Below are 7,500 nucleotides of genomic sequence, written 5' to 3'. Positions count from 1 at the left end.
ATTATGCCCTGTAAAACACAAGACAGCAGCGAGGGATCGTCCGGGATTTGGACGATTGGACTCTCGCACCCAAAGCCAGAATCATACCACTTGACCCAAGGGCCACTGCAAGACAGCAACTTTACATAACAACACTAACTGCTGACAAACCGGCATTCTCAGAAAAAGGCCTCTGTGTAAGCCACAATACCCTTACAAAACAGAAGATATCTGTAAGGGCTCAACTGAAATTTGAACCTGGGAGCTCTCACGGCATGAGCGAAGATCATACTCCTAGTCCACCAGACAAGGAATGTTATATGTGGCCATACTAACTGCTGACAAACTGGAATTCTTCGAAAGAAGGTTTTATGAAAGCCATATTGCCCTGTAAAACACATGACACCTGCAAGGGCTCGTCCGGGATTTGAACACGGGACCTCTCGCACCCAAAGCGAGAATCATACCCCTAGACCAACGAGCCACTAAAGCTTGACATTTTCACATGGAACCAGCAGCAGCAGATGGTCAGAATTCTTTATTTAAAAATTGAGTCAGAACGTAATTTCAGAAGCTCAAGTGTTGAAGTCAGGCTTGTGCGTCAGATGGACCCGGGGCTTCTCCTGCCCAAAACAAGATTCGCAGCCCTAGAACGACAAGTTGAGTCACCTTAAAATTGCTGTTGTTTTTGTCCACTAGCTTCAGTGAGGTAAATTGATCTTATCCATTTCACAGATTTAAGCTGCATGGCAAAAACACATAACATTATGTAAGTCGTTGTTGGAGGAGGATCGTGATAGCATCAAATAGCTATGTCAGCACCTAGTATCACAACCACTCACTAATTGGTGTGATTAAAATTGGTCTCATTCATTTATTTCACTGATTTGAAGCTGTAAGGAAAGAAGGAAAAGGTTCCACCAAGATTTGAACTCGGATCACTGGATTCAAAGTCCAGAGTGCTAACCATTACACCATCGAACCAAGACCTTCCTCAGTTGACATCTAATGCTTGCACACTAGCGTTGAAACTGGCCTTAGTGAAAGCCATGATGTCCCTCAAAACCAAAGAGAGTTGCAAGGGCTCGTCCGGGATTTGAACCCGGGACCTCTCGCACCCTAAGCGAGAATCATACCCCTAGACCAACGAGCCAGTGAAAAACAGCAGCTTCACATGGCAACACTTTCGGCAGACAAACCAGCATTCTCTGAAAAAGGCCTCTGGGTGACCCACGACGCCCTTACAAAATACCAGACAACATTAAGGGCTTACCCATTCATTTGAACCTGGGAGCTCTCGCGGCATGAGCAAGATTCATACTCCTAGACCAGCAAGCCACTAGCCAATATGCAAGGAATATATTATGTGGCGATACTATCTGCTGACAAAGTGAAAGTATTCAAAAGACATTTTTATGAAAGCTATTATGCCCTGTAAAACACAAGACAGCAGCGAGGGATCGTCCGGGATTTGGACGATTGGACTCTCGCACCCAAAGCCAGAATCATACCACTTGACCCAAGGGCCAATGCAAGACAGCAACTTTACATAACAACACTAACTGCTGACAAACCGGCATTCTCAGAAAAAGGCCTCTGTGTAAGCCACAATACCCTTACAAAACAGAAGATATCTGTAAGGGCTCAACTGAAATTTGAACCTGGGAGCTCTCACAGCATGAGCGAAGATCATACTCCTAGTCCACCAGACAAGGAATGTTATATGTGGCGATACTAACTGCTGACAAACTGGAATTCTTCGAAAGAAGGTTTTATGAAAGCCATATTGCCCTGTAAAACACATGACACCTGCAAGGGCTCGTCCGGGATTTGAACCCGGGACCTCTCGCACCCAAAGCGAGAATCATACCCCTAGACCAACGAGCCACTAAAGCTTGACGTTTTCACATGGAAGCAGCAGCAGCAGATGGTCAGAATTCTTTATTTAAAAATTGAGTCAGAACGTAATTTCAGAAGCTCAAGTGTTGAAGTCGGGCTTGTGCGTCAGATGGACCCGGGGCTTCTCCTGCCCAAAACAAGATTCGCAGCCCTAGAACGACAAATTGAGTCACTTGTTTGCCTTAAAATTGCTGTTGTTTTTGTCCACTAGCTTCAGTGAGGTAAATTGATCTTATCCATTTCACAGATTTAAGCTGCATGGCAAAAACACATAACATTATGTAAGTCGTTGTTGGAGGAGGATCGTGATAGCATCAAATAGCTATGTCAGCACCTAGTATCACAACCACTCACTAATTGGTGTGATTAAAATTGGTCTCATTCATTTATTTCACTGATTTGAAGCTGTAAGGAAAGAAGGAAAAGGTTCCACCGAGATTTGAACTCGGATCACTGGATTCAAAGTCCAGAGTGCTAACCATTACACCACGGAACCAAGACCTTCCTCAGTTGACATCTAATGCTTGCACACTAGCGTTGAAACTGGCCTTTGTGAAAGCCATGATGTCCCTCAAAACCAAAGAGAGTTGCAAGGGCTCGTCCGGGATTTGAACCCGGGACCTCTCGCACCCTAAGCGAGAATCATACCCCTAGACCAACGAGCCAGTGAAAAACAGCAGCTTCACATGGCAACACTTTCGGCAGACAAACCAGCATTCTCTGAAAAAGGCCTCTGGGTGACCCACGACGCCCTTACAAAATACCAGACAACTGTAAGGGCTTACCCATTCATTTGAACCTGGGAGCTCTCGCGGCATGAGCAAGATTCATACTCCTAGACCAGCAAGCCACTAGCCAATATGCAAGGAATATATTATGTGGCGATACTATCTGCTGACAAAGTGAAAGTATTCAAAAGACATTTTTATGAAAGCTATTATGCCCTGTAAAACACAAGACAGCAGCGAGGGATCGTCCGGGATTTGGACGATTGGACTCTCGCACCCAAAGCCAGAATCATACCACTTGACCCAAGGGCCACTGCAAGACAGCAACTTTACATAACAACACTAACTGCTGACAAACCGGCATTCTCAGAAAAAGGCCTCTGTGTAAGCCACAATACCCTTACAAAACAGAAGATATCTGTAAGGGCTCAACTGAAATTTGAACCTGGGAGCTCTCACGGCATAAGCGAAGATCATACTCCTAGTCAACCAGACAAGGAATGTTATATGTGGCGATACTAACTGCTGACAAACTGGAATTCTTCGAAAGAAGGTTTTATGAAAGCCATATTGCCCTGTAAAACACATGACACCTGCAAGGGCTCGTCCGGGATTTGAACCCAGGACCTCTCGCACCCAAAGCGAGAATCATACCCCTAGACCAACGAGCCACTAAAGCTTGACATTTTCACATGTAACCAGCAGCAGCAGATGGTTAGAATTCTTTATTTAAAAATTGAGTCAGAACGTAATTTCAGAAGCTCAAGTGTTGAAGTCGGGCTTGTGCGTCAGATGGACCCGGGGCTTCTCCTGCCCAAAACAAGATTCGCAGCCCTAGAACGACAAGTTGAGTCACTTGTTTGCCTTAAAATTGCTGTTGTTTTTGTCCACTAGCTTCAGTGAGGTAAATTGATCTTATCCATTTCACAGATTTAAGCTGCATGGCAAAAACACATAACATTATGTAAGTCGTTGTTGGAGGAGGATCGTGATAGCATCAAATAGCTATGTCAGCACCTAGTATCACAACCACTCACTAATTGGTGTGATTAAAATTGGTCTCATTCATTTATTTCACTGATTTGAAGCTGTAAGGAAAGAAGGAAAAGGTTCCACCGAGATTTGAACTCGGATCACTGGATTCAAAGTCCAGAGTGCTAACCATTACACCACGGAACCAAGACCTTCCTCAGTTGACATCTAATGCTTGCACACTAGCGTTGAAACTGGCCTTTGTGAAAGCCATGATGTCCCTCAAAACCAAAGAGAGTTGCAAGGGCTCGTCCGGGATTTGAACCCGGGACCTCTCGCACCCTAAGCGAGAATCATACCCCTAGACCAACGAGCCAGTGAAAAACAGCAGCTTCACATGGCAACACTTTCGGCAGACAAACCAGCATTCTCTGAAAAAGGCCTCTGGGTGACCCACGACGCCCTTACAAAATACCAGACAACTGTAAGGGCTTACCCATTCATTTGAACCTGGGAGCTCTCGCGGCATGAGCAAGATTCATACTCCTAGACCAGCAAGCCACTAGCCAATATGCAAGGAATATATTATGTGGCGATACTATCTGCTGACAAAGTGAAAGTATTCAAAAGACATTTTTATGAAAGCTATTATGCCCTGTAAAACACAAGACAGCAGCGAGGGATCGTCCGGGATTTGGACGATTGGACTCTCGCACCCAAAGCCAGAATCATACCACTTGACCCAAGGGCCACTGCAAGACAGCAACTTTACATAACAACACTAACTGCTGACAAACCGGCATTCTCAGAAAAAGGCCTCTGTGTAAGCCACAATACCCTTACAAAACAGAAGATATCTGTAAGGGCTCAACTGAAATTTGAACCTGGGAGCTCTCACGGCATAAGCGAAGATCATACTCCTAGTCAACCAGACAAGGAATGTTATATGTGGCGATACTAACTGCTGACAAACTGGAATTCTTCGAAAGAAGGTTTTATGAAAGCCATATTGCCCTGTAAAACACATGACACCTGCAAGGGCTCGTGCGGGATTTGAACCCGGGACCTCTCGCACCCAAAGCGAGAATCATACCCCTAGACCAACGAGCCACTAAAGCTTGACATTTTCACATGTAACCAGCAGCAGCAGATGGTTAGAATTTTTTATTTAAAAATTGAGTCAGAACGTAATTTCAGAAGCTCAAGTGTTGAAGTCGGCTTGTGCGTCAGATGGACCCGGGGCTTCTCCTGCCCAAAACAAGATTCGCAGCCCTAGAACGACAAGTTGAGTCACTTGTTTGCCTTAAAATTGCTGTTGTTTTTGTCCACTAGCTTCAGTGAGGTAAATTGATCTTATCCATTTCACAGATTTAAGCTGCATGGCAAAAACACATAACATTATGTAAGTCGTTGTTGGAGGAGGATCGTGAAAGCATCAAATAGCTATGTCAGCACCTAGTATCACAACCACTCACTAATTGGTGTGATTAAAATTGGTCTCATTCATTTATTTCACTGATTTGAAGCTGTAAGGAAAGAAGGAAAAGGTTCCACCGAGATTTGAACTCGGATCACTGGATTCAAAGTCCAGAGTGCTAACCATTACACCACGGAACCAAGACCTTCCTCAGTTGACATCTAATGCTTGCACACTAGCGTTGAAACTGGCCTTTGTGAAAGCCATGATGTCCCTCAAAACCAAAGAGAGTTGCAAGGGCTCGTCCGGGATTTGAACCCGGGACCTCTCGCACCCTAAGCGAGAATCATACCCCTAGACCAACGAGCCAGTGAAAAACAGCAGCTTCACATGGCAACACTTTCGGCAGACAAACCAGCATTCTCTGAAAAAGGCCTCTGGGTGACCCACGACGCCCTTACAAAATACCAGACAACTGTAAGGGCTTACCCATTCATTTGAACCTGGGAGCTCTCGCGGCATGAGCAAGATTCATACTCCTAGACCAGCAAGCCACTAGCCAATATGCAAGGAATATATTATGTGGCGATACTATCTGCTGACAAAGTGAAAGTATTCAAAAGACATTTTTATGAAAGCTATTATGCCCTGTAAAACACAAGACAGCAGCGAGGGATCGTCCGGGATTTGGACGATTGGACTCTCGCACCCAAAGCCAGAATCATACCACTTGACCCAAGGGCCACTGCAAGACAGCAACTTTACATAACAACACTAACTGCTGACAAACCGGCATTCTCAGAAAAAGGCCTCTGTGTAAGCCACAATACCCTTACAAAACAGAAGATATCTGTAAGGGCTCAACTGAAATTTGAACCTGGGAGCTCTCACAGCATGAGCGAAGATCATACTCCTAGTCCACCAGACAAGGAATGTTATATGTGGCGATACTAACTGCTGACAAACTGGAATTCTTCGAAAGAAGGTTTTATGAAAGCCATATTGCCCTGTATAACACATGACACCTGCAAGGGCTCGTCCGGGATTTGAACCCGGGACCTCTCGCACCCAAAGCGAGAATCATACCTCTAGACCAACGAGCCACTAAAGCTTGACATTTTCACATGGAACCAGCAGCAGCAGATGGTCAGAATTCTTTATTTAAAAATTGAGTCAGAACGTAATTTCAGAAGCTCAAGTGTTGAAGTCGGGCTTGTGCGTCAGATGGACCCGGGGCTTCTCCTGCCCAAAACAAGATTCGCAGCCCTAGAACGACAAGTTGAGTCACTTGTTTGCCTTAAAATTGCTGTTGTTTTTGTCCACTAGCTTCAGTGAGGTAAATTGATCTTATCCATTTCACAGATTTAAGCTGCATGGCAAAAACACATAACATTATGTAAGTCGTTGTTGGAGGAGGATCGTGATAGCATCAAATAGCTATGTCAGCACCTAGTATCACAACCACTCACTAATTGGTGTGATTAAAATTGGTCTCATTCATTTATTTCACTGATTTGAAGCTGTAAGGAAAGAAGGAAAAGGTTCCACCGAGATTTGAACTCGGATCACTGGATTCAGATCACTGAGTCCAGAGTGCTAACCATTACACCATGGAACCAAGACCTTCCTCAGTTGACATCTAATGCTTGCACACTAGCGTTGAAACTGGCCTTTGTGAAAGCCATGATGTCCCTCAAAACCAAAGAGAGTTGCAAGGGCTCGTCTGGGATTTGAACCCCGGACCTCTCGCACCCTAAGCGAGAATCATACCCCTAGACCAACGAGCCAGTGAAAAACAGCAGCTTCACATGGCAACACTTTCGGCAGACAAACCAGCATTCTCTGAAAAAGGCCTCTGGGTGACCCACGACGCCCTTACAAAATACCAGACAACTGTAAGGGCTTACCCATTCATTTGAACCTGGGAGCTCTCGCGGCATGAGCAAGATTCATACTCCTAGACCAGCAAGCCACTAGCCAATATGCAAGGAATATATTATGTGGCGATACTATCTGCTGACAAAGTGAAAGTATTCAAAAGACATTTTTATGAAAGCTATTATGCCCTGTAAAACACAAGACAGCAGCGAGGGATCGTCCGGGATTTGGACGATTGGACTCTCGCACCCAAAGCCAGAATCATACCACTTGACCCAAGGGCCACTGCAAGACAGCAACTTTACATAACAACACTAACTGCTGACAAACCGGCATTCTCAGAAAAAGGCCTCTGTGTAAGCCACAATACCCTTACAAAACAGAAGATATCTGTAAGGGCTCAACTGAAATTTGAACCTGGGAGCTCTCACGGCATGAGCGAAGATCATACTCCTAGTCGACCAGACAAGGAATGTTATATGTGGCGATACTAACTGCTGACAAACTGGAATTCTTCGAAAGAAGGTTTTATGAAAGCCATATTGCCCTGTAAAACACATGACGCCTGCAAGGGCTCATCCGGGATTTGAACCCGCGACCTCTCGCACCCAAAGCGAGAATCATACC

At 45.0% G+C, this 7,500-nt stretch overlaps 15 non-coding genes across 15 annotated transcripts in view; all 15 read right to left on the bottom strand.

Annotated features, from left to right (window-relative positions):
* Positions 1–391: 391 nt before the first annotated feature.
* trnap-ugg (transfer RNA proline (anticodon UGG)) lies at positions 392–463 on the bottom strand. The gene has a single exon. It is a non-coding gene; the product is annotated as a tRNA-Pro (tRNA).
* A 428-nt stretch (positions 464–891) lies between these two features.
* trnaq-uug (transfer RNA glutamine (anticodon UUG)) lies at positions 892–963 on the bottom strand. Its single transcript has one exon. It is a non-coding gene; the product is annotated as a tRNA-Gln (tRNA).
* A 97-nt stretch (positions 964–1,060) lies between these two features.
* Positions 1,061–1,132, bottom strand: trnap-agg (transfer RNA proline (anticodon AGG)). The gene has a single exon. It is a non-coding gene; the product is annotated as a tRNA-Pro (tRNA).
* A 662-nt stretch (positions 1,133–1,794) lies between these two features.
* Positions 1,795–1,866, bottom strand: trnap-ugg (transfer RNA proline (anticodon UGG)). Its single transcript has one exon. It is a non-coding gene; the product is annotated as a tRNA-Pro (tRNA).
* Positions 1,867–2,302: 436 nt separating this feature from the next.
* On the bottom strand, positions 2,303–2,374 carry trnaq-uug (transfer RNA glutamine (anticodon UUG)). Its single transcript has one exon. It is a non-coding gene; the product is annotated as a tRNA-Gln (tRNA).
* Positions 2,375–2,471: 97 nt separating this feature from the next.
* Positions 2,472–2,543, bottom strand: trnap-agg (transfer RNA proline (anticodon AGG)). The gene has a single exon. It is a non-coding gene; the product is annotated as a tRNA-Pro (tRNA).
* Positions 2,544–3,205: 662 nt separating this feature from the next.
* Positions 3,206–3,277, bottom strand: trnap-ugg (transfer RNA proline (anticodon UGG)). The gene has a single exon. It is a non-coding gene; the product is annotated as a tRNA-Pro (tRNA).
* Positions 3,278–3,713: 436 nt separating this feature from the next.
* trnaq-uug (transfer RNA glutamine (anticodon UUG)) lies at positions 3,714–3,785 on the bottom strand. Its single transcript has one exon. It is a non-coding gene; the product is annotated as a tRNA-Gln (tRNA).
* A 97-nt stretch (positions 3,786–3,882) lies between these two features.
* On the bottom strand, positions 3,883–3,954 carry trnap-agg (transfer RNA proline (anticodon AGG)). The gene has a single exon. It is a non-coding gene; the product is annotated as a tRNA-Pro (tRNA).
* A 662-nt stretch (positions 3,955–4,616) lies between these two features.
* trnap-ugg (transfer RNA proline (anticodon UGG)) lies at positions 4,617–4,688 on the bottom strand. The gene has a single exon. It is a non-coding gene; the product is annotated as a tRNA-Pro (tRNA).
* A 435-nt stretch (positions 4,689–5,123) lies between these two features.
* trnaq-uug (transfer RNA glutamine (anticodon UUG)) lies at positions 5,124–5,195 on the bottom strand. The gene has a single exon. It is a non-coding gene; the product is annotated as a tRNA-Gln (tRNA).
* Positions 5,196–5,292: 97 nt separating this feature from the next.
* Positions 5,293–5,364, bottom strand: trnap-agg (transfer RNA proline (anticodon AGG)). Its single transcript has one exon. It is a non-coding gene; the product is annotated as a tRNA-Pro (tRNA).
* A 662-nt stretch (positions 5,365–6,026) lies between these two features.
* trnap-ugg (transfer RNA proline (anticodon UGG)) lies at positions 6,027–6,098 on the bottom strand. The gene has a single exon. It is a non-coding gene; the product is annotated as a tRNA-Pro (tRNA).
* A 436-nt stretch (positions 6,099–6,534) lies between these two features.
* Positions 6,535–6,613, bottom strand: trnal-cag (transfer RNA leucine (anticodon CAG)). Its single transcript is given in 2 exon segments — positions 6,535–6,569; positions 6,577–6,613. It is a non-coding gene; the product is annotated as a tRNA-Leu (tRNA).
* Positions 6,614–7,444: 831 nt separating this feature from the next.
* The window catches only part of trnap-ugg (transfer RNA proline (anticodon UGG)), a 72-nt gene continuing 16 nt past the window's right edge, over positions 7,445–7,500 (bottom strand). Inside the window, exon 1 of the tRNA in view lies at positions 7,445–7,500. This exon is cut by the window's right edge and continues 16 nt beyond it. This is a non-coding gene — a tRNA (tRNA-Pro).

The sequence above is a fragment of the Danio rerio genome, chromosome 13 (assembly GCF_049306965.1).
Source record: "Danio rerio strain Tuebingen ecotype United States chromosome 13, GRCz12tu, whole genome shotgun sequence".
NCBI lineage: Eukaryota > Metazoa > Chordata > Actinopteri > Cypriniformes > Danionidae > Danio > Danio rerio.
The sequence above is the reverse complement of the archived record's forward strand: the minus strand, read 5'-3'. Positions and strand labels throughout refer to the sequence as shown.